Consider the following 23888-nt stretch of genomic DNA (forward strand, 5'->3'; position numbering starts at 1 on the left):
AATATTTTTCAGCATTTGAAGTTGTGCACTTTGGATTTTGTTCTGCATTTCTATCAGTCAGATCAGAGTTATGGCCCTTGATTGTCAAACATATGCTTAAAGGGCATACATGTTTGTGTCACATGTATCTCAAAAAGTATTTGACTTAGTGTCATAAAACATTAGGGGGTTGTTATGCCCCCCCTTTCAAAGAAAGAGAGGTATATTGTTTATGTCAGTCGGTCAGTATGTCGATATGTAGACCAATCCGTTTCCGATTTTCTCAGTAGGCTTGGGCCTAGGATCATGAAAGTTGGTCATAACCAGCAGATGACCCCTATTGATTTTGAGATCAGTAGGTCAAAGGTCAAGGTCAAAGTAACCCTGAACAGTTAAACGGTTTTTGAATTATAACTCAAAAAATGCTTGCGCCTAGGGTCATGAAACTTGATAGAGAGGTTGGTCATGACCAGCAGATGACCCCTGTTGATTTTGAGATCAGTAGGTCAAAGATCAAAGTCACAGTAACACGGAACTGTTATATGGATGTTGGATGATAACTCAAGAACGCTTTGGCCTAAGATCATGAAAGTTGATAGTGAGGTTGGTCATGACTGACAGATGATCTTTGTTGATTTTGAGGTCAAAGGTCAAGCTCACAGTGACCTGGAACAACAGTTTCCGGATGATAACTCAAGAACCCTTTGGCCTAGGATCATGAAAGTTGATAGGGAGGATGGTCATATCCAGTAGATGACCCGTATTGACATTGACCCGAACAGTTAAACCATTTCCGGACAATAACTTGAGATCACTTGGTCATAGGACCACAAAAATTAATAGGGAGGTTGATCATAACCAGCATATGCCCTCTAATGATTTTAAGGTCAATAAGTCAAAGGTCAAGGTCACATTGACCCAAAACAGTAGATCTTTCGTGTAAAGTGACTAAATAATTTCTGTTCCTTGTACAGTTACTGGATGCATCAAGTGGGGAGGGGGGTGCATTTCGTGTTCTACTAGCTCTTGTTGTATAGCATGTGAAGTTGCATACCTGATATTCTGTTTGGATTTTTCACAAACAGACCAGAGTTATGGTCCCTGACTTACTGAAAAATACCCATGAAGTGCTTAATATATGGAATCCCGGTGAGACATGCTTTTTGTTATTTGCGTTATGCTTATTGCGTTTTGTTTTTTGCGATTTGCTCTTTGCGTTTTGCTTCTTGCTTTATGCTTTTTGCGGTTTGCACATCCATTTGCATCTTTTTACAGCGTCAACAAATAAAAAGTGACTATAATATGCAGTGATGGATGCCTTGTAGATGTTCAGTTGCATAATACAACAAATGTAGGTCTTTACACTTCAGGGACAATACACCCTGGGACTTTACTCCTCTCAAAAGGAAGGTGTAAAGTCCAAGGTTTTATATATATATTTACAACTTTTATTCATATCTTATAATTATTTTATTCAAAATCTTGTTGATTGTTGCATTTAAATCAAACTTTATAACGGTAATAATAAATAAATGTTAATGATTCTTGTCACACTTTTCTGTGTTCAAGATTCAAGAAACTTAGTTCTTGCTACTGTACCATAACTTAACTGACGCTGTTTTTATTTTCTGGTGGTCGCGTCTGTAACAGCATATAAACATCTCTGAGCTGATGTTTTTCAGCTACTAAAAAACTCTATGATAAATGATTGATCATAATGAAAGAAGCATTAACACCTGCTTAAAAGTATCTTTGATTTTTTAATGACAGTTGATTGATAATGTTTAAAGTAGCATATTCTTAAATACACCAGAATTTTGAGATAGTGTTGTATTATTTCTGTATGGGGGAAGTATGGGTCCTCCCCCATAAATTTTGCAATTTGTGATTGCTTAATCTTGAATTCTAAGGGGATTTCGACAAATTATCAGAATAACATATTGAAGTAACAATTTACATACCCTACACAGAATTAATCTGGCACTCTTCTTCAGCAGTGTCCAATATATAAACAAGTCAAATGGTTTATCGCGGCCAGAAATTTGTACAAACCGGACAGAAGTTGCGAAATTGTCATTTGTTCAGGAATGAAGCGTTTACCATAATGTCCAGTACTGGACAGGTATAGTGACCATGCACGGACACAGCCAATTTTCTCATAGGGGGTCCGATCCCCTGCCCCCACCCCCACCCGCCCTGGAAATTTTGCAATTTGGCACTTCATTTTTTGCATTCTGGGACCGTTTTATGGACTAACCTGTTAAATTTGCGAAAATGATAAAATCAAGCTTTCTTGAAGGTAAAATTCTTAGTTTCTTTTAGATAAATAATATGAATTATGTCGGGGTCGTATGTAGCAGCAGCCGCATATACTTTACATGCAGTCCTAATGTTGCCTTTTTCGAAAAACATTTTCTTTCCTTCTTGTCTTCTTTCCTTTTTTAAAGATTTTCCAGAGGGGGTCCGGTCCCCCCCCCCCCCCCCCCCCCCCCCATCTGGATCTGCGCATGGTGACATATCATGCTTTCTGTTTATGCAGGTAAACTTGTGTTTGGTTAAATTTCAACAGAGCACAATTGTCTGAACAGTGTACAAACTCATTACTGTTTTTTCAGGCAAGGGTGGGAAAAAAGTGGTAGACAATTAAAGCAGTAACATTTTTATTAAAAAAAAATAAACAATGAGACAAACATTTCCAACATCTTTGAACGGTTCAAAAATCCCATGTTAAACATACGATAAAGCCCGAAACGCGTGAAAATGTTCCGAATGTAAATCGGGTGAAGTAAGCGCTCTATGTAGATTATGCGTCTAGATTGATTAAACTGGGCGAGTCTACTTACTTATTACTTGAGGATGAAAAAAAAACGTGTTTTTTAAATGTTGCTCTTAAACAAGGGTGGCGGTTGAACTACTAAAAGTACAACAACAGTTGATTCACAACAAATCGTACGGTATGTTTTATAATCAGTAGAAGCTAGTCGTATTTACGCTTATGAGACCTGTTTCACCCATAAGTAAAGAATTGACAGGTCCATCATGAAATATTTTCCCCATCGTGCAAATACTTATCCTATTCAGTATGATCGCGGCCTCATCGGCCGCGATCAGTGATGAAAGAAATGCTGCTCAGAAAAAAAGTGTTATGATATATAAAAACCTTATTATATAAATAAATTATAAAATATTAAATCTAAATGCGGTATCTGAACCAAGAATATGTCATTCAGAGTGATATAAATATATATATATTTTTTAATATGACTTGGAGCCTGATTTTTTTCATTGGTATGGGAGTCAGAAATTTTTATTTTCAATAAAAAATTTTAACACCAAAGACAGGAATTTTCTAGAATCTGTTTAACTACAAATGCTTGTCAATAATCTCGATATCATATTGAAAAAGATATTTTGTAATACTTATTCGAAAATTTACTTTTATATGATTTTAAAACTGTATGATAATCGGTACTAGTTTGTTTATTTCATTTAATAACAATCAATTAACAATGTGCTAATCTAATCACAAAAAAGTTGTCCCCTTTGAAATACCATTTATAAAGAATTGCTTAAAAACTATGTTCAACCTAGTTATGTGAAATTTCAGCACTGTGATATTATTGCAAACGCATCAAAACGAAGAAGTCTTGCTGACTTGGATTAAAACCTATCTTATCTTAAGATGGCCTACTGCATGTAACAGTTCTTTGAAAATGGTGAGTATATAAAGGCTGTACGAAAGTATAGTTGAGTGACATTTTTGTCAAAAAACTTTAAATAAGCATGGTATATCCCCAACGGATGCATACTTATAATAGATACATATTGATATTTTCCAAGTATGGTAGGCCCAGTTGATGTGTTGGCTGCTTGTCACGCAGGCGATGCTAGTTCGAAACTGATGGCAGACGAGGTATTCATTTTTCTTGTATCAAAAATTACAATGGAAAGACCTGATACATTCGCTTTCCTATTTCTTTGAAAAAATGTTGTTTTTTTATGTTTTTTGTTGTAAAAAATTGTTGAAAAAAATTTCTGTGCTGGAAAAAAGATCCGCTGACCGGGTTCAAACTCTGTACCTTTCAATTACTGCGACAGTGCCATTATCCTCTGGCAGGCTATAGGTAAAGAAACATAATAATAATCTAGATAGTAAAATATAAGGTTATCACTGGAATGTAAACACAGTATGACATCACCATCAGGTATCCCTGGCCAGATAGTATCTATCTATCTAAATCTAAATCTAATCTAATCTAATCTAATCTCTAATCTAATCTAATCTCCTGCCACCTGACCTATTTCCAATGACCGCAGCACACATCAGGACCCATTTTAAATTTCTGTAACTTACATTTTCTTGAAGAATATTGTCATAGGAGGGTAAAAGTAATACTAATGTATTCGTGAAGTCTTGAAAATCAAGATGACAGTGTTATGTAAAAGAGGAGTATAAACAGTTAAAACAGATTAAAATTAGCATTTTTCACATTAGATGATCATGCGAGAACATTTGGCCACTCCCTGTCTGAATTGTTCCAGGGTAGGGACCAGCACAACCTCAGTTGGAAGAGAGTTCCATAGAACTATAGTAGCTGGGAACAAAGAGAATTTGTAACAATTACAGGGTGTAATTAATGATCTGCTTGTAAGACAAGGGGTGCATGTGTCATGTGTCTATAGAGAAGTGGGTAGGGGGTATAACGTAAGGGGGCATTGGCACTGCAACCAGTCCATTTACAATTTGATAAAACATTAGTAGCCTGGCATCTGAACTTCTGTCTTCAAGCGAACACCACCCAGAAAATTATGTTCAACCTAGTTATGTGAACTCATATCACTTTATAAGTTCATTTTAATTGATATTTTGCATTTTTTTTTATTTTCCATGTTGTGTCAGTCTAAAGGCTTTGATAGTAAAAATCTAAAATGTCAGAATATTGAATGTCGAACGTCATGCAATTGCCAACTTTTTCACGTCTAATTATTTGGACTATACGAAAGTGTAGCCCTGTTATACAGCCCTTTTCTAGAATTCAGCGTATATATCAGTAAATTGACACTAACTGTTGGTGTGTATAATAATATACACATTTTATATGCTGTTCAATTTTCTATGATTTGGTGTTGTTTGATTTTTTTGCTCAAAATGTAAGACTATGTCTTAACACAGATATTTGCATGTTTATCCTTAAAAAATATGTTAGACAAAACATTGGTTCAACAGTTCTTTGAGATGGGATATAACAGTCAAGAAATTGCTGCTGCTATAGGATTGAATTTTAATATTTGGAAAAGGTCAGAGCAATTTTTTAGTTCTGGCAGTGGCTAGGGCTCCAGTTAGTCAAAATAATTCGACGTTTAGATTGTTTTATATTTGTGATGGGCAGTCTAACTTCGAAGGACCAAAATAATGGAGGATAATTCTACGCCGTCATGTTATTTAAAAGTTACTGGTTTTATCGCTTGCGTAAATAGCATTTAGACATTGTGTACTGTACATACATAGGTTTAAATCACCAGAAAATTCGTATTTTTGGAAATTATTTGATAATTTTTTCATAAATTAATGGGGTATTGATGAACTTTTCATTTACAAACCCAATTACTTTTTAACGTTTTCACTGTTTTTTAAGTTATGAAAAAAAAAGTAGCATTTTCCAAAAAATTACCCTAAAAAAACTAAGCTAAAACTTACAATAATAAAAAAATAAAATAAGCACCGCAAAAAGCTGTTAAATTTTATCAATACCCTATACAACTAAACTTGAGAAAACTGGGCCGGAACCAAAAACAAAGTAAATGATTAGTATTTGAGCTCTGGGGGGTGGTTTTCAATTCCTTTTAGCTTCTCTCCATTTTAGAAACAAAAACTATCTCTTATAGTTGTGGTAAAAGTTTTTAAATTACAAACAGTGAGTGCATTTTTTAAGTTACATTCTGTATTATTAAAAAAAAATGTAATTTATGAAGAAGAGAAACCACCAGAGCCAAGCATAATAATTTACAGTCTTTTTAAATTTTTCTTTTTAATTTTTTGAAAAACACATTTTGTATAAAAAAGAATAGTAAAAAAACAGCAATGTTTAAAAAAAAAAAATGATAAAAATGGAAAAAAAACAGAAAACAACAGATTAGTTTAAAGTTTAAAAAATTTGAAAAACAAAGAAAACAAAAGCATTTGTTTAAAAAAACGAAACAAAAGCAATATTTTAAAGATATCAATTGAAAAAAAACAAAAGAAAAAAAACGCCCATTTATTAAAAAAAAGAAAACAGAAAAAAAAAAAAAACAGATTATTTTAAATATAAAAAAAAATTTAAAAAAAAAAACAGGGAAAACAACCCAAAAAACCCATTTTTTTGAAAAAAAAAATAAAAAAAAAAACGCATTTATTAAAGATGATTCAATATGACAAAAAACAAAAAAAACACTTTAGTTTTAGAAAAGAAACCCGAAAAACACATTATTTTTTAAAAAAGACAATCTGAAAAAAACAAATCTGTTTAAAAAAAGAACAGAAAAAACAGTATTGTCTTAAAAATGGCAATAGGAGAAACAACCGCATTTTTTTAAAAATTTATAATTGAAAAAAACAAAACATTTGTTTAAAAAAGAACGAAAAAAACAACATTAGTTTTTTAAAATGATACAATCTGAAAAACAACAGAAAACACGCTTTTTTTTAAGATGATTTAAAAACCCCAACTGAAAAACAAAGAAAAAAAACAGCATTTGTTTAAAAAAAAACAGAGTAAAACTTAGTTTTAAAATAAAACAATCTGAAAAACAAGATTTGTTTAAAAAAAAGAACAAAAAACAACAGCATTGTTTTAAGATTGTATAATTTAAAAAACAACAAAAAAAATCATTTGTTTAAAAAAAAATAAAAAAACACAACCGCTTTTTTTTTAAAAATGAAACAATTAAAAACAAAAGACACAACGCATTTATTTAAAACAAAAAACAAAACAATTGCATTGGCTTAAAATGATACAACCCGAAAAAAAAACAGAAAACAAACACTTTAGTACAAAAATGATACAACAAAAAAAGAAGCACAACAGATTTGTTTAATTAAAAAAGAACGAAAACCACGCATTAAATTTAAAGTGATACAATCAGAAAAAAAAAAGAAAACATTCCCCTTTGTTAAAAAGGAATTAAAAAACAACATTAGTTTAAAAATGTACAAAAGGAAAAAAAGGAAAAAAAACAGTTTTGTTTAAAAGAAATTTTAAATTTACATTTTTAATTAAAGAAATCCCTAAATATGAAATAAGTGTCATTTACTACCCTATTATTTTCAACGTACCTGTTTAAATTAAAACAAAAAAAGAGCCATGCACTAATACCTAAAAAGCTAAATACAACATATACATACATAAAAACTAAGATAAGCACCTGCAAAAGATGTTATATATATCAATACACTATTACAAATATTAACTTGAGAAACTGGGACGGACACCTAAAATCAAGTACAATGTATTAGTATTTGAGCTCTGGGGCAAAGGTTGCTCAATTCCATTTTAGCTTCTCTCCATTTTAGAAAACAAAAACATATCTCTTTTTTTTGTTGATGAGTAACAGTTTTAGAATTATCAAACAGTGAGTGCATTTGCTAAGTATACGATTCTGTATTATATAAAATAAATGTAACTATTATGAAGAAGAGAAACCACCAGTAGCCAAGACATAATAATTGTACAGTCTTTTAAATTTTTTTCTTTCAATTTTGAAAACGCCATTTTAAATATAACAAGATAGAAACAACAGCAAAAGTTTTTAAGATGATACAATTTTGGAAAACAACAGAAACAACAGATTTAGTTATTTAAAATTGACAATTTGAAAAACAATAGACAACAACAGATTTGTTTAAAAAAGAACGAAAACAACAGCAATAGTTTTAAAAAATGATCAATCTGAAAAACAATCAGAAAACAACGCATTTTTATTTAAAAGAAAAACAGAAACAACGAGTTTATATTTTTAAAGATAATAAAAAACAATTTAAAAAACAGAAAACAACAGCATTTGTTTGAAAAAAATAAAAAAAAACAACAGCATTATATTTAAAGATGATTCAATATGACAAACAACAGAAAACAACAGCTTTAGTTTAGAAAAGAACAGAAAACAACAGCATTAGTTTTAGATAAGATACAATCTGAAAATCAACAACATCTGTTTAAGAAAAAGAACAGAAAACAACAGTATTAGTCTTAAAGATGGTACAATAGGGAGAAACAACAGCATTAATTTTAAAGATGATAAAACTGAAAAACAACAGATTTGTTTAAAAAAACAGAAAACAAAAATTAGTTTTCAATATGTAAATTGAAAAACAACGAAAACAACAGCTTTAGTTTTAAAGATGATACAATCTGAAAAAAAAACAGAAAACAGCAGCATTTAATTTTAAAGATGATACAAGCTGAAAAACAACAGAAAAACAACAGCATTTGTTTAAAAAAGAACAGCATGTAAAAACTTAGTTTTAAAATTTATACAATCTGAAAACAATAGCATTTGTTTAAGAAAAGAACAAAAACAACACATTAGTTTTAAAGATTGTATAATTTAAGAAACAACATAAAACTACTCATTTGGGTTTAAAAAAAATAACAAAAAAAACAGCATTAGTTTTAAGATGAAAACAAATTTTAATAACAACAGACAGCAACCAGCATTTTTTTAAAACAAGAAAAAGAACAATTGATTTGGGTTTAAAATGATACAACCCGAAAACAACAGAAAACAACAGCTTTAGTACTAAAGATGATACAATCTAAAAAAGCAACAGACAACAACAGCATTTGTTTAATTAGAAAAAGAACAGAAATCCACAGCATTAATTGTAAAGATGATACAATCAGAAAAACAAGAGAAAACATAAGCATTTGTTCAAAAAGGACATTAAAACAACAACATTAGATTTAAAGATGATACAATAAGGAAAACAAGAGAAAACAACAGTTTTAGTTTAAAAAGAAATTTTAAGTTTAACAGTTATAATTAATGAAGTCCCTAAATATGAAACTAAATGTCATTTACTACCCTATTTACTTTTCACAGTACACTGTTTAAAATTATGAAACAAGAAAAATAGCATGCATCTGCCAAATGATCATAATCCTAAAAGCTAAGCTACAACATATACAATACATAAAAACTAAGATAAGCACCTGGGAAACAGCATGTTTATATTTATCAAAACACTATTCAACTATTAACTGAGAAACTGGACGGACACCTAAAAAAAAAAGTACAATGTTTAGTATTTGAGCTCTGGGGCAATGGTTTTCTCATTCCCTTTTAGCTTCTCTCCATTTTAGAAACCCAAAAACATATCTCTTATAGTTGATGAGTAACAGTTTTAGAATTATCAAACAGTGAGTGCATTTGCTAAGTATACGATTCTGTATTATATAAAATAAATGTAACTATTATGAAGAAGAGAAACCACCAGTAGCCAAGACATAATAATTGTACAGTCTTTTAAATTTTTTCTTTCAATTTTTGAAAACAGCATTTGTATAAACAAGAATAGTAAACAACAGCAATAGTTTTAAAGATGATACAATATGGAAAAAACAAAAAACAAACAGATTTAGTTATAAAGTTGACACAATTTGAAAAAACAATAAGACCCAAAAACAGCATTTGTTTAAAAAAGAACGAAAACAACAGCATTTGTTTTAAAGATGATCAATCTGGGAAAAAAAACAGAAAACAACTGCATTTATTAAAAGATAAAGAAAAAAAACAGCATTAATTTTTAAAAATAAAACAATTTTTAAAAAAAACAGAAAACAACAGCATTTGTTTGAAAAAGAATAAAAAAAAACCCAAAAGCATTATATTAAAGATGACAATATGACAAACAAAAAACAACAGCTTTGTTTAAAAAAGAAAAAAAAAAAACAACAGCATTTTTTTAATAGATAAATTAAAAAAAACAACACTTTTTAAAAAAAAGCCCGAAAACAACAAATTAGTTTTAAAAGGTACAAAGGGAAAACAAACACAAATTTAAAGGACAATTAAAAAAAGTTTGTTTAAAAAAGAACCCGAAAAAAAAACATTATTTTAAATGATAAATCTGAAAACAACAGAAAACAAAGCTTTAGTTTTAAAGATGATCAATCTGAAAAACAAAAAGAAAAAAGCGATAATTTTAAAGATGATAAAGCTGAAAAAACAGAAAAAAACGCATTTGTTTTAAAAAAAAAACGAGTAACAACAAGTTTTAAAATATACAATTGAAAAAAATAGATTTGTTTTGAAAAAAAACAAAAAAAAAACGCATTGTTTTAAAGTTTTTTTATTAAAAACAACATAAATAATCATTTTTTAACAAAAAAAAACAAAAAAAAACACATTAGTTTTAAGATGAAACAATTTTAAAACAACAGACAAACAGCTTTTTTAAAAAAAAAAAAACAAGAAACAATTGCATTGGGGTTTAAAATGATACAACCTGAAAAACAACAGAAAAAAACAGTTTAGTCTAAAGATGATACAACAAAAAAAACAGACAACAAAGCTTTGTTTAATTAAAAAAAAAAGAAACCACGCATTAATTTTTTAAAGATAACAATCGAAAAAACAAAAGAAACATCACATTTGTTAAAAAAGGGAATTTAAAACAACAACATTAGATTTTAAAAATGATAAAAAGGAAAAAAAAGAGAAAAAAAAGCTTTAGTTAAAAGAAATTTTAAATTTAACAGTTATAATTAATGAAGTCCCTAAAAATAAACTGGGCATTTACTCCATATTACTTTTTAACGTCACTGTTTTTTAAATTATAAAAAAAAAAGTAGCATGCACTTTAAAAAAACCCCAAAAAGTAAACACAAAATACAATAATAAAAACTAAGATAAGCACCGCAAAAGCATGTATTATACAATACACTATTACAACTATTAAAATTTAGAAATGGACCGGACACCCAAATCAAAAATACAATGTATTATATTTTAGCTCTGGGGAATGGTTGCCAATTTTTTTAGTTCTTCCCCTTTTTGAAAAAAAAACTATTCCCTTTAGTTGATGATAACAGTTTTAGAAATTTTTCAAAAAAGGAGTGCTTTGTAAGTATACATTCGTATTATTTAAAAAAATTAATATTTTGAAGAAAAAAACCCCCAGTGCCAAACATAATAATTTACAGCTTTTAAATTTTTTTTTCTTTTTGAAAAAACGCATTTGTTTATAAACAGAATAGTAAACCCAAAAGCATTTGTTTTAAAAGAACAAAGGAAAAACAACAGAAAAAAACAGATTTGTTTTAAAGTTTACCCTTTTAAAAAAAAAAAAAACACATTTGTTTTAAAAAAAAAGAAAACAACAGCAATAGTTTTAAAGATGATCAACGAAAAAAAAACCCGAAAACAACGATTTATTAAAAATAACAAAAAACAAAAGTATTTAATTTTTAAAGAAAAACAATTTTTAAAAAAGAAAAAAACAGTTTTTTTTAAAAAAATAAAAAACAAAACATTTATTTAAAGATGTTTAAAAGACAAAACAAAAAAAGAAAAAACAGCTTTGTTTAGAAAAAAAAAAAAACCCCAAAAGCATTATTTTAGAAAAAGATAATTGAAAAAACCAAAAAAATTGTTTAAAAAAGAAAAAAACAACAATTTGTTTTAAAATGACAAAAGGGAAAAAAACACATTATTTTGAAAAAGAAAAAAAACAACAGATTGTTTAAAAAAAAAAAACCCGAAAACAACACATTTTTTTAAATGATAAAACTGAAAACAACAGAAACAAAGCTTTGTTTAAAAAAAGAAAATTTCCGAAAAAAACAGAAAACAGAGATTTTTTTAAGATGATACAGTGAAAAACAACAGAAACAACAGATTTGTTTAAAAAAAGAACAGCAGTAACAAATTAGTTTTAAAAATATACAATTGAAAAAAAATAGCTTTTTTAAGAAAAAGAACAAAAAAAAAAAGCTTAGTTTTAAAAAATTGTATAATTTAAAAAAACACATAAAACTAATATTTGTTTAAAAAAATAAAAAAAAACAAAACTTTTTTTTTAAGATGAAACAATTTGAATAACAACAGACCCAATTTATTTAAAACAAAGAACAAAACAAATTTCATTTGGGTTTTAAAAAAGAAAAACCTGAAAAACAACAGAAAACAAAAGCTTTTGTATAAAATGAACCTAAAAAAAAAAGACAACAACAGATTTTTTAAATTTAAAAAAAAAACGAAACACAGCATTAATTTAAAGATGAACAATCAGAAAAACAACAGAAAACATCACATTTGTTTAAAAAGGAAAATTAAACAACAAAATTAGATTTAAAGATGATACAAAAGGAAAAAAGAGAAACAAAGCTTTAGTTTTTAAAAAAAATTTTAAAGTTTTAAAAGTTATAAAATGAAGTCCCTAAATATGAAAATAAAAGGCATTTTTACATATTACTTTTTAACTTTCGTTTAATTAAGAAGAAACAAAATGATACAATACCCCCAAAAGCTAAGCTCAACATATACAAACATAAAAAAATAAGATAAGCACCGCAAAAGCATGTTATATTATCAATACCTATTAAAATATTAATTGAGAAATGGACCGGGCACTAAAAACAAGTACAATGTATTAGTATTTGAGCTCTGGGCAAGGGTTTCTCAATTCCCTTTTTGTTCTTTTTCCCTTTTTGAAACAAAAAAAATTTCTCTTATAGTTTATGATAACAGTTTTAGAATTATTAAAAAGTGAGTGCATTTTGAAGTATACATTTGTATTATTAAAAAAATGTAACTTTAGAAGAAGGGAAAAACCCCCGTAGCCAAAACATAAAAATTTACAGTTTTTTTTTTAAAAATTTTTTTTTTTCAATTTTTTGAAAAAGGGCTTTTGTATAAAGAATAGTAAAAAAAAAAAAACAGCATGTTTTAAAATAAAATTGGAAAAAACAACAGAAAAACAAAAAGGATTTTTAAAAGTTCCCCAATTTTTAAAAAAACAAAAGACAACAACCATTTTTAAAAAAAACAGAAAAAAAACAGCAATGTTTTAAAAAGAGACAATTGAAAAAACAAAAAAAGCCTGCATTTTTTTAAAAAAAAAACAGAAAACAAAGTATTTTTTAAAGATAAACAAAATTTTAAAACAACGAAAAAAACGATTTGTTTGAAAAAGAATAAAAAAAAAAAACCCGCATTATATTTTAAGATATTCAATATGACAAACACAGAAACAAAGCTTTAGTTTAGAAAAGAAAGAAAACAACCATTAGTTTTTAAAAGATAAATCTGAAAACAAAAATCTTTTTTGAAAAGAACAGAAAAAACGTATTATCTTAAAGATGGGACAATAGGAGAACAACAGCATTTAAAATTTTAAAAATGATAAAACTGAAAAACCACAGAAAAAAACAGCAAATTGTTTTTTTAAAAAAAAAAAACAGAAAAAAAAAGCTTTTTTTTTAAGATGATACAATTGAAAAACAAGAAAACAGCAGCATTAATTTTTTAAATGATACAAGCTGAAAAACACAGAAAACAACGCATTTGTTTAAAAAAGAACGCAGTAACAAAATTAGTTTTAAAATTTAAAACAATCTGAAAAAAAGCATTTGTTTTAAAAAAAAGAACAAAAAAAAACAGCATTGTTTTAAAGATGATTTTAAGAAACAAAAAAAACTAATCATTTGTTTTAAAAAAAATAACAAAAAAAAACAGCATTAGTTTTAAAGATGAAACAAATTTTAATACAAAGCCAACGCATTTATTTAAAAAAAAGAACAAGAACAAATTTCATTTGGTTAAAAATAAACCCGAAAAACAACAGGAAAACAAAAGCTTTTGTATAAAAATGATACAAACAAAAAAAAACCGGGCAACAAAAAATTGTTTAATTAAAAAAGAACAGAAACCACAGATTAAAATTTAAAGATGATACAATCAGAAAAAAAAAAGAAAAAAAACCCTTTTGTTAAAAAGGGTTAAAACAAACCCTTAGATTTAAAGTGTAAAAGGAAAACAAGAGAAAAAAACGTTTAGTTTAAAAAAAAATTTTTTGTTTAACAGTTATAATTAATGAAGTCCCCAAATATGAAAAATAAGTTCTTTTCTACCCAAAAAACTTTTCAACGTTAAATGTTTAATTATGAAAAAAAAAAGTGCATTTTCCAAAACCTAATACCCAAAAAAATAAGCTACAACATATCATACATAAAAACTAAGATAAACCGCAAAAGCATGTTTTATATTCAATACCCTATTACAAAATATTAAATTGAGAAACTGGACCCGGGCATAAAATCAAAGTACAATGTATTAGATTTGGCTCTGGGGCAAAAGGTTGTCATTCCATTTTAGCTTCCTCCATTTAGAAACAAAAACTATCTTTATAGTTTATGATAACAGTTTTTTGAATTTTAAAACAGTGAGTGAAATTTGGGTTTAAATATATATTTTGTATTATAAAAATTCTAGTAAATGTAATTATTATGAAAAAAGAGAAACCCCCAGAACCCAAAACATAATTATACAAATCTTTTAAACTTTTTTTTTTCAATTTTTGAAAATTTTCCCCCTTTTTTTTCCAAAAAAATTTTTAAATTGCCTGAAATTTTTTATACAAAGGGTTTATTTTTCCTTTTCCCCTGTTTTCCCCAAAACGCTGGCCCCCCCGCTTCAAAAAGAAAAAACAACAGAAAAAAACAGATTTTTTAAAAAAAGAAACAAAAAAAAACTGCAGAAAATTTTTAAAAAAAGACACAATCTGAGAAACAACAGAAAACAAAAAGCTTAGTTTTTAAAGAATTTAAAAATTGAAAAAAACAGAAAAAAACCCCCATTTGTATAAAAAAAAACTAAAACAACAGCAATGTTTTTAAAAATGATAAAAATGGGGAAAAAAAAAAGAAAACAAAAGATTTTAAATTTTTAAAAAAAAACAGAAAAAAACAGCATTTGTTATAAGTTGACCAAAAAATTTTAAAAACAACAGACAAAAACGCCCTTTGTTTTTAAAAAAACAGAAAACCCAACCCGAAATAGTTTTTAAATGAAAAACGAAAAACCCAAAAAAAACGCTTTTTTTAAAATATTGGGAAAAAACCATATTTAAACCCTTTTTGAAAACCCCCGGGGGAGGGCCATTTTTGACCCTTTGGGGGATTAAATTTTAATAATTTGGAGAGGACCCCTAGTTTATGCTACATACCAAATATTAAAGCCCCCGGCCATGTGGGTTTTTTACAAGAAAGATTTTTTTTAAAATTTTTTCCCCATATTTCTTTTATATAAACCCTGTGGGGCCCCCGGGGGGGGGCCATTTTTTTTGGGCCCCAGGGGATAAATTTTTAATAATTTTTGGGAAGGGGCCACAGATAAAGTAACACCCGGGTATCAAGCCCAGGCCCTGTGGTTTTGGACAAGAAGATTTTAAAGTTTTTCCCGCTTTGGAAATTTAAATTTCCCTTTTAAAAATTTTGAAAGGGGACCCCCCAAGGGGTCATTCCCCGCGAAGGGTTTTGGGGTAAAAATGCCCCCAATTTTTTTTTCAAAAAAGAAAATTTTTTTAAGTTGTTTACGGGGCGCCGCACCCGGGAAAGAAAGGGCAAACAAGTAAAAAAAAACCTTTCCGATTAAATCAATTTTGACCGGGGATTTGCCAAAAGGGATAGCCGATAAACCCTATATTTAAAAATTAAAACCGACCAAACCCTTTGGGCCAAAATTTAACAGATCAGTTCATTTTTTGAATTTCTAAATTTATAGTTCTTGGGTTTAAATTTTCCCCAAAGTAAATACCCAATTTTCCCCCCTTTTTTAAAAAAAGAAATTTTGGTGGAAACTTAAAGCTGTGACCCAAACACACAGGGCAAATTTATCTACAATCTTAATTAAAGTAAGTGTAAAGACAAAAGTTCTGTAAGTTCCTTACTATAGAAAAATCATATCAACCCATAGGCCTCTCCCAAGACGAAAACCCCATTTTTTTGTCAAGGGAGGAACACCCCATGTGTTCCACCGGGCAGGAATGTCCAAACCCAACTCCCCTTCAAGGCACTATTTCGGGCATGCATGCACCGGGTTAGAACCAGTCACCTCCCCAACCAGCTAGATGACTTCAATCACATTACAACTAGCAAACCTCATTCAACAAAAGAGAGTGGCTCAAATTTTTTTAAAGGTGCAAAATAAAGACAAATAAATAGACAAAAATCTTAAAAAAGAGAAAGCCTTGCGGGTGCTGACGCTCATCTATTTTTTTTGTGTAATAGAAATATTGTCCTACCCATGTTTTTCTAAGTCTAAAAAGGGCTATCAATTCTTGCAAAAAGCAGGATAGAGTTATGTTTCTTGATGTACTTGTCCACTTATGATGGTGAAAAACTGTTGCAAGTTTTAAAAGCAATAGCTTTGATAGTTTATGAGAAAAGTTGACTTAAACATAATACTCAACCAAGAAAATGATTTTCTAACCCCCAAAAAGGGGCAATAATTTTTGCAAAAATCAGGATGGAGTTACGCTGCTTGCTGTACGGGGTCAGCTTATGATGGGGAACAAGTGTTGCAAGTTTCAAAGCAATACTTTAATATTTTAAGAGAAAAAGTTGACCTAAACATAAAACTTAACCAAGAAATCTGATATTTTCTAAGTCCAAAAGGGGCCATAAATCTTGCAAAAAGCAGGATGGAGTTATGTTTCTTGCTTGTACAGGGTCAACTTAGATGGTGAACAATTTGTTGCAAGTTTTAAAGCAATAGCTTTGATAGTTTAGGATAAAGCTGACCTAAACATAAAACTTAACCAAGAAAACTGATTTTCTAAGTCCAAAAGGGGCCCAATAAATCTTGCAAAAGCAAGAGGGAGTTATGTTTCTTGCTGTACAGGTCAGCTTATGAGGGTGAACAAGTATTCCAAGTTTCAAAGCAATAGCTTTGATAGTTTAAGAGAAAAAGTTGACCTAAACATAAAACTTAACCAAGAAATCTGATATTTTCTAAGTCCAAAAGGGGCCATAAATCTTGCAAAAAGCAGATGGAGTTATGTTCTTGCTATACAGGGTCAGCTTATGATGGTGAAACAGTATTCCAAGTTTCAAAGCAATAGCTTTGATAGTTTAGGAGAAAGCTGACCTAAACATAAAACTTAAACCAGGCAACGCCGACGCCGACGCCGACCCCGACAACCGCTCAAGTGATGACAATAACTCATCATTTTTTTTCAAAAAATCAGATGAGCTAAAAAAGACTACACATTTTGAAATATAGTACTAAACATTACGATAGCCGTGCAATATCCCTTGAATCAACACATGTACAGAGAAACAAATGATTGTTTCTGTATTTTCTTAGACTGACATGGGGGGTCATTTTGTCCTACTTTCGTGTTTATCGCTTTTCCGTAATCAGTCGGAAATTCTTCGGGGTCACGTGATTTTAAAATTGTTTCAAACGAATATCCATTTAAGACGTGCAACAAAATAACTGTATTTCTATGATGGTAATTATGCACGACTTGCACGAAAAATATGAGATGTACAAAATTTAAATTCAAAATTGACAGTGACATATATTAGGCCAAGACAATGGGTTTAAAGTCTAAAATCTTATTAAATTAATGTAGCCATGTGTACATAAATAAGTGTATTTAGGTAAATTTCAATCATACTTTGTTTCTGCAGTGTAAGACAGTTACTCATTTATATTCTTAAGGTATAGGTCCATGTTTCGGAGAAAAAAGTTCGAACGTCATCAAATCATAGAAAGAAAGCATTGTTTTACATGAAAATTTAACAGCTTATAAAACATTTATATTATTCTACAAAACCATTGTCAATTTACTCATATATGTATTAAATTCTGGAGAGGGACTGCATGAAGGGGCCCCACTTCTGGACAGTTCAGCGCCTTTAAAAACTCACCATTTTTTAAAAGCTGTTACACGTTTACGTTTTGATGCATTTGCAACATCGTGCGAGTGTTGAAACTTTACATAACTAGGTAAAACATCGTTTTTGACAATTGTTTATATTTATTTCTTTACAAATGGCACTCTTATTTAAAGGGCGACAACTCATTTAGAATATTTTAAGTATCCAACTCCATGGGACAGAACAGTAAAACATGTATTAGACAGATAAGTTGTGTGTCAAGATGCTGTTCATTTACTAAAAAAATCTGTTGTTTTGTGATATACTGCTAAACCTTAAAATTATACTGAAAAGAGATTAAATGAAAAAGTTTACAGACTAAGTTGTAAAAACACTTTTATTCGAGAAGGGCCTGAATTGTCCTTACGAAATCGTGTAGTATAGCTGTATATTACCTGTTTTATAAGAATGATTTTCATGAAGTTTTTGTGAGTTACAAAATTGTTGAATTCCATGTGCTAAGTTTGTAAAAATCACGTTATCATTTGGGCATATGATATATTTTGCATCTATTTATAAATTAGACCACGATAAACCGTAAATAGCCAATCGCAAAGCAGACTTGTACCCATCTATATTTCATATACAACAGTAGCGTTGTATATATATCGGGGGAAACTTGGGCAAAAAACGCGTGGATTTCGTGTCAATTTACCATCTAACAATACAGGCTAATGCCGGAGTTAAATGACCTTGCAATATTCTCACCAATTATCAATGGGATAAAAGATTGGCTTGGAGGTAAATTCAGTGACAATGTTTAAATATTAATATCGTAAAAATGACCCCATGTTACTGGATATCAGTAAAAGGGTTCACATGACTGAAATACAAGACTATAAAAATCAAATTGAATTACAAGAAACTCCACATTTGTAGTGTAGAACCAACTGGGTAAATAAGTAATTTACACATTCACTGAAATGTTTCCAACAGTTGTAACTTTATGTTCACTTATTATAAAATATACATGTCAGCACGATCCTAACATTTGCAAACAACTGGATCCAGTTGTTCGAAACTTTAACAGGCGACTGAGGTAACGGTCGATTAAATTTATGAGTATATTTCGACAGTTTAGAAAACTTAGAAAAACAAATGTACTTGTTAAGTATTATAAACACTAAATCATCTTCACAGTAAAATTAAAACATCATACTAGTGTTTCCCACCCACCAAGACTAGTATCTTGAATAGAAATTTAACAGGCGGTTAATTTAACAGCTTACTGCAGGGGTCATGGGTTCGGGCATCATTGGGGTCACGACCATGACTTCTCATATGGCACCAGTACTGGTTTTTCCAGGAAACGGACTCGAGAGTGGTTACAATAAGCTTGAAGCTTTCATCACAATCGAGTTAAAACAAATTAGTATAAACTAAACTAAACTAACAGCCCGTTAAAGTTTCGAACAACTGGGTCCTGTTAGAAATTCGAACAACTACATCATTCTTACAAGAAAGGCACGATATAGTTAAAAGTGTTTGTAGTCCTACAAGCATCTACGCACTAAATATATCCTGATAAACAAAATAAATAAATAAATAAATAAACATCGACACTGGTTCCTGTTTTTATAAGAACAAAAATGAATATAACCATAATTATTTTGTCACTTTATACCGATTGTTGAAAAGTGATTTCTAATTAGAATCTGATAATTTGTATGTGATTATGTATATTACCAGTAAGCACTAGTCCAGATTACTTCAAAAACAGTATTTTTTTATCCAACATGTTTACCTCCGATTTGCTGTCAGCCTTTTTTTTGTAGTTTCAAACCTGGCTATCTTTTTGAATCAACATATCTGTCATCGTGTTTCGCCAACATGCAAACTCCTCACAAAAACTAATTGTTCAGTAGTTCAATTTTGAGTATTTTTGAGAAATCCATATTTAACTGTTTAGCATTTGCGATTGCAAATGACTCTAAGTGTTAATGAACGTCAAATTTTAGTAAATCCGGTATTTGAGTAAAACTGAATTTATACAAAGTAACCTGCATTCTTTCACATGCCCTACTGACAAAAAAGCGCTAACGGTACAAAGATAATATCACTCTTATAAAAACACGTTTAGTCCTAATTAAATTCTATAGAACACGTGGGACAGTTTTCAGTAATTGCAGTTTTTATGTCACGTGGTCTAAGTCGGATAGACAACTCGTGCCATTGTCTACGGGATATATACAACTCGCTTTGCTTGTTGTATATATCCTGTAGACAACGGCACGAGTTGTCTATCCTATACTTATAGCCTCGTTTTGGATTCTTCCGAAAAAGTCCGAAGATGCTCGACGGGTTCGTAAGCAGTCGGAAAGCATACTTTCGGTTTGTCATAGGCAACAGTTTTTGTTTATTTGTTAGTTATTCTTGAACATATTCATGACTATTTGGTCAGAACCGATGCAGTGGGCCATATTTTCAGTAAATAGGAAGTCTCAGCTACAAACTCTGGTTTTCATATAATACTCGTTCGGGTTTTAGTAATGGACCTTTAACTAAGCAGGATATGCCCCGTAACAAACTGTATTACATATCAAAACTCATTTCCACATCAATGTTTGGTAGACTGACTCAAGAGGTGGAAGACATGATTACTGACTGCTAGATTGTGTTCCAGTCTAAATGGTGGCAAAACACCATCCCATACTCAAAATGTTAGTCGCAACTCACCAATTTCTAAAATTAAAAGGTTTCATGAACTGAACTTTCAACTTGCACTACATTGAGAAATTGTGTGGTTCAAAAGGTATTTAAGTATGAATTTATTTAGATATTACATTACTTCCATATATTCTTTAATACGGATAATGAAACCTGAAAGACAATTTCATGGATGTCTAATCACAACTATTTTTGTCACAATGACTTTTAAGGAAGTTTAAATACGTTAAAGTAATATTCATCTTTGTAATCACAATCACAAATGAGACGCACCGTGAGAAAACCAACATAGTGCCTTTACGACCAGCATGGATCCAGACCAGCCGCGCATCTTGCAGTCTGCTAGGATCCATGTTTGTTCGCTTTCATGCCTATTTCAATTAGAGAAACCATTAGCAACAGCATGGATCCTGGCCAGACTGCACAAATGCGCAGCTGGTCTGGATTCATGCTGGTTGCAATGAACTTGTTGTTTTCTCATGGTGCAGCTCAATCTTTATTGTAATATTTCAATAATATAAAGCACTCTGTTCTGACAAGATATTTTGCATGAGTTACCTTTCTTGATGGCTGCTGGTGCAATCATATTTGGTTTTACATCTGGTGGGTAGGGTACACCGTTGTGAGTAACTGGTGGTGTTGGGTTGCCTGGTAATGGGGAGTGAGGGTAGTTCATGTTGCTATTTGGCTGAAAAGAAAATCAAACATTTAACACAAGACCAAAATTCAAACTGTCTTGAATTTGTTCTTTTGTTATACAAGCAGGCCATGATGGCCCTATATCGCTCATACCATTGCTCTTAATGATAAGATCAAGTTTTGACATGGATCACATAGGCATACACATTAAATATCATCAGGATAACTATTTTCTTGAAACAGTCCCGTTTGACCTATGGATCACGTACTAGTCAGGGCCAATCTCCATAACAAGTTCGACGGTCCTAGGCTCAAATGCTGCATTTTTGTACTAGCAGGACTATTCATTACCCTGGAAGACTTAAATAACATTTAAAACCAATCTCATTAGATGCTGCTGAGGTACATTCATTTACATAAAAAAAGGGAGGTAATTTGTCATAAATTCAGACAAAAGTTATCTACCCTGACTGTCCAAGTCCATCTGATGGTATAAATGACATTTCAAATTGGTATCTTTATTGATTACTGAGATACATCCATTTTAATTTGAAAGAAAGGGAGGTAATTTGACATAAAATCAGCCCATAGTTATCTACCCCGATTGTCTCAACTAATGACAATAATGAAATTTCAAATGGGTCCTTACTGAGATAAATCCATTTTTATTAAAATCAGGGGAGGTAATCATGCATTCATGTAGAAGATACAGAGTACAAGCCTTTACAACAATATATTAGAAAAGAAAGTAGAAACTTTCTTACCATGGAAGACATAAATAACACTTCAAACCAATCTCATTAGAGGCTGCTAGACCTATTCATTTACATAAACAAGAGGACCATGATGGTCCTGAATCACTCACCTGTTCCCACATGACCCAGTTTTGAGTATGACGTCGTTTTTTCTATTATTTGACATAGTGACCTAGTTTTTGAGCTTATGTGACCCAGTTTTGAACTTGACCTAGATATCATCAAGATAAAAATTCTGACCAATTTTCATGAAGATCCATTGAAAAATATAGCCTCTAGAGAGGTCACAAGGTTTTTCTATTATTTGACCTATTGACCTAGTTTTTGAAGGTACATGACCCTGTTTTGAACTTGACCTAGACATCATCAAGGTGAACATTCTCACTAATTTTCATGAAGATCTCATGAAAAATATGGCCTCTAGAGAGGTCACATGGTTTTTCTATTTCTATACCTACTGGCCTAGTTTTTGACCACATGTGACCCAGTTTCAAAACTAACCTAGATATCATCAAGGTGAACATTCAGACCAATTTTCATGAAGATCTTGTAAAATATATGGCCTCTGGAGAGGTCAAAAGGTTTTTCCATTTTTAGACCTACTGACCTAGTTTTTGACCGCAGTTGACCCAGTTTTGAACTTGACCTAGATATCATCAAGATAAACATTCAGACCAACTTTCATACAGATCCCGTGAAAACTATGGCCTCTAGAGAGGTCACAAGCTTTTTATATTATTTGACCTACTGACCTAGTTTTTGATGGCACGTGACCCAGTTTTAAACTTGACCTAGATATTATCAAGGTTAACATTCTGACCAATTTTCATGTAGATCCATTCAAGGGTATGGCCTCTAGCGAGGTCACAAGGTTTTTCTATTTTAAGACTTACTGACCTAGTTTTAACTTGCAGTTGACCCAGTTTCAAACTTGACCTATATATCATCAAGATAAACATTCAGACCAACTTTCATACAGATCCCATGAAAAATATGGCCTCTAGAGAGGTAACAAAGTTTTTACATTATTTGACCTACTGACCTACTTTTAGATGGCACGTGGCCCAGTGTCAAACTTGACCTAGATATCATCAAGATGAACATTCTGACCAATTTTTATGAAGATTCATTCACAAGTATGGCCTCTAGAGAGGTCACAATTTTTTTCTATTTTTAGACCTACTGACCTAGTTTTTGACCACACGTGATCCAGTTTCAAACTTGATTTAGATATCATCAAGATGAACATTCAGACCAGCTTTCATACAGATCCCATGAAAAATATGGCCTTTAGAGAGGTCACAAGGTTTTTCTATTATTTGACCTACTGACCTAGTTTTTGAAGGCAGGTAACCCAGTTTTGAACTTGACCTAGATATCACCTAGGTGAACATTCTGACCAATTTTCATGAAGATCTTTTGAAATATATGGCCTCTAGAGAGGTCACAAGGTTTTTCTATTTTTAGACCTACTGACCTGGTTTTTGACCGCATGTGACCCAGTTTCAAACTTGACCTAGATATCATTAAGGTGAACATTCTGACCAATTTTCATAAAGACTCCATGAAAAATGTGACCTCTAGAGTGGTCACAAGCAAAAGTTTACGCACGGACGGACGACAGATGACGGACGCTGCGCGATCACAAAAGCTCACCTTGTCACAGGTGAGCTAAAAATAAAGGGAGGTAATTTGTCATAGATTCAGTCAATATTATCTTCACTGATTGTTCGAGTCTATCTGATGGCATAAATGAAATTTCAGAACAGTATCTTCATTAGTTACAGAGATATACCAATTTTAATTTGAAATAAAGGGAGGTAATTTGACATAAAATCAGTCCATAGTTATCTATCCTGATTGTCTGAGCCCAACTACATTGTAATAACAATAATGAAATGTTTAATGAGTCCTATAAGCACTT

The sequence above is a fragment of the Mercenaria mercenaria genome, chromosome 11 (assembly GCF_021730395.1).
Source record: "Mercenaria mercenaria strain notata chromosome 11, MADL_Memer_1, whole genome shotgun sequence".
Lineage (NCBI taxonomy): Eukaryota > Metazoa > Mollusca > Bivalvia > Venerida > Veneridae > Mercenaria > Mercenaria mercenaria.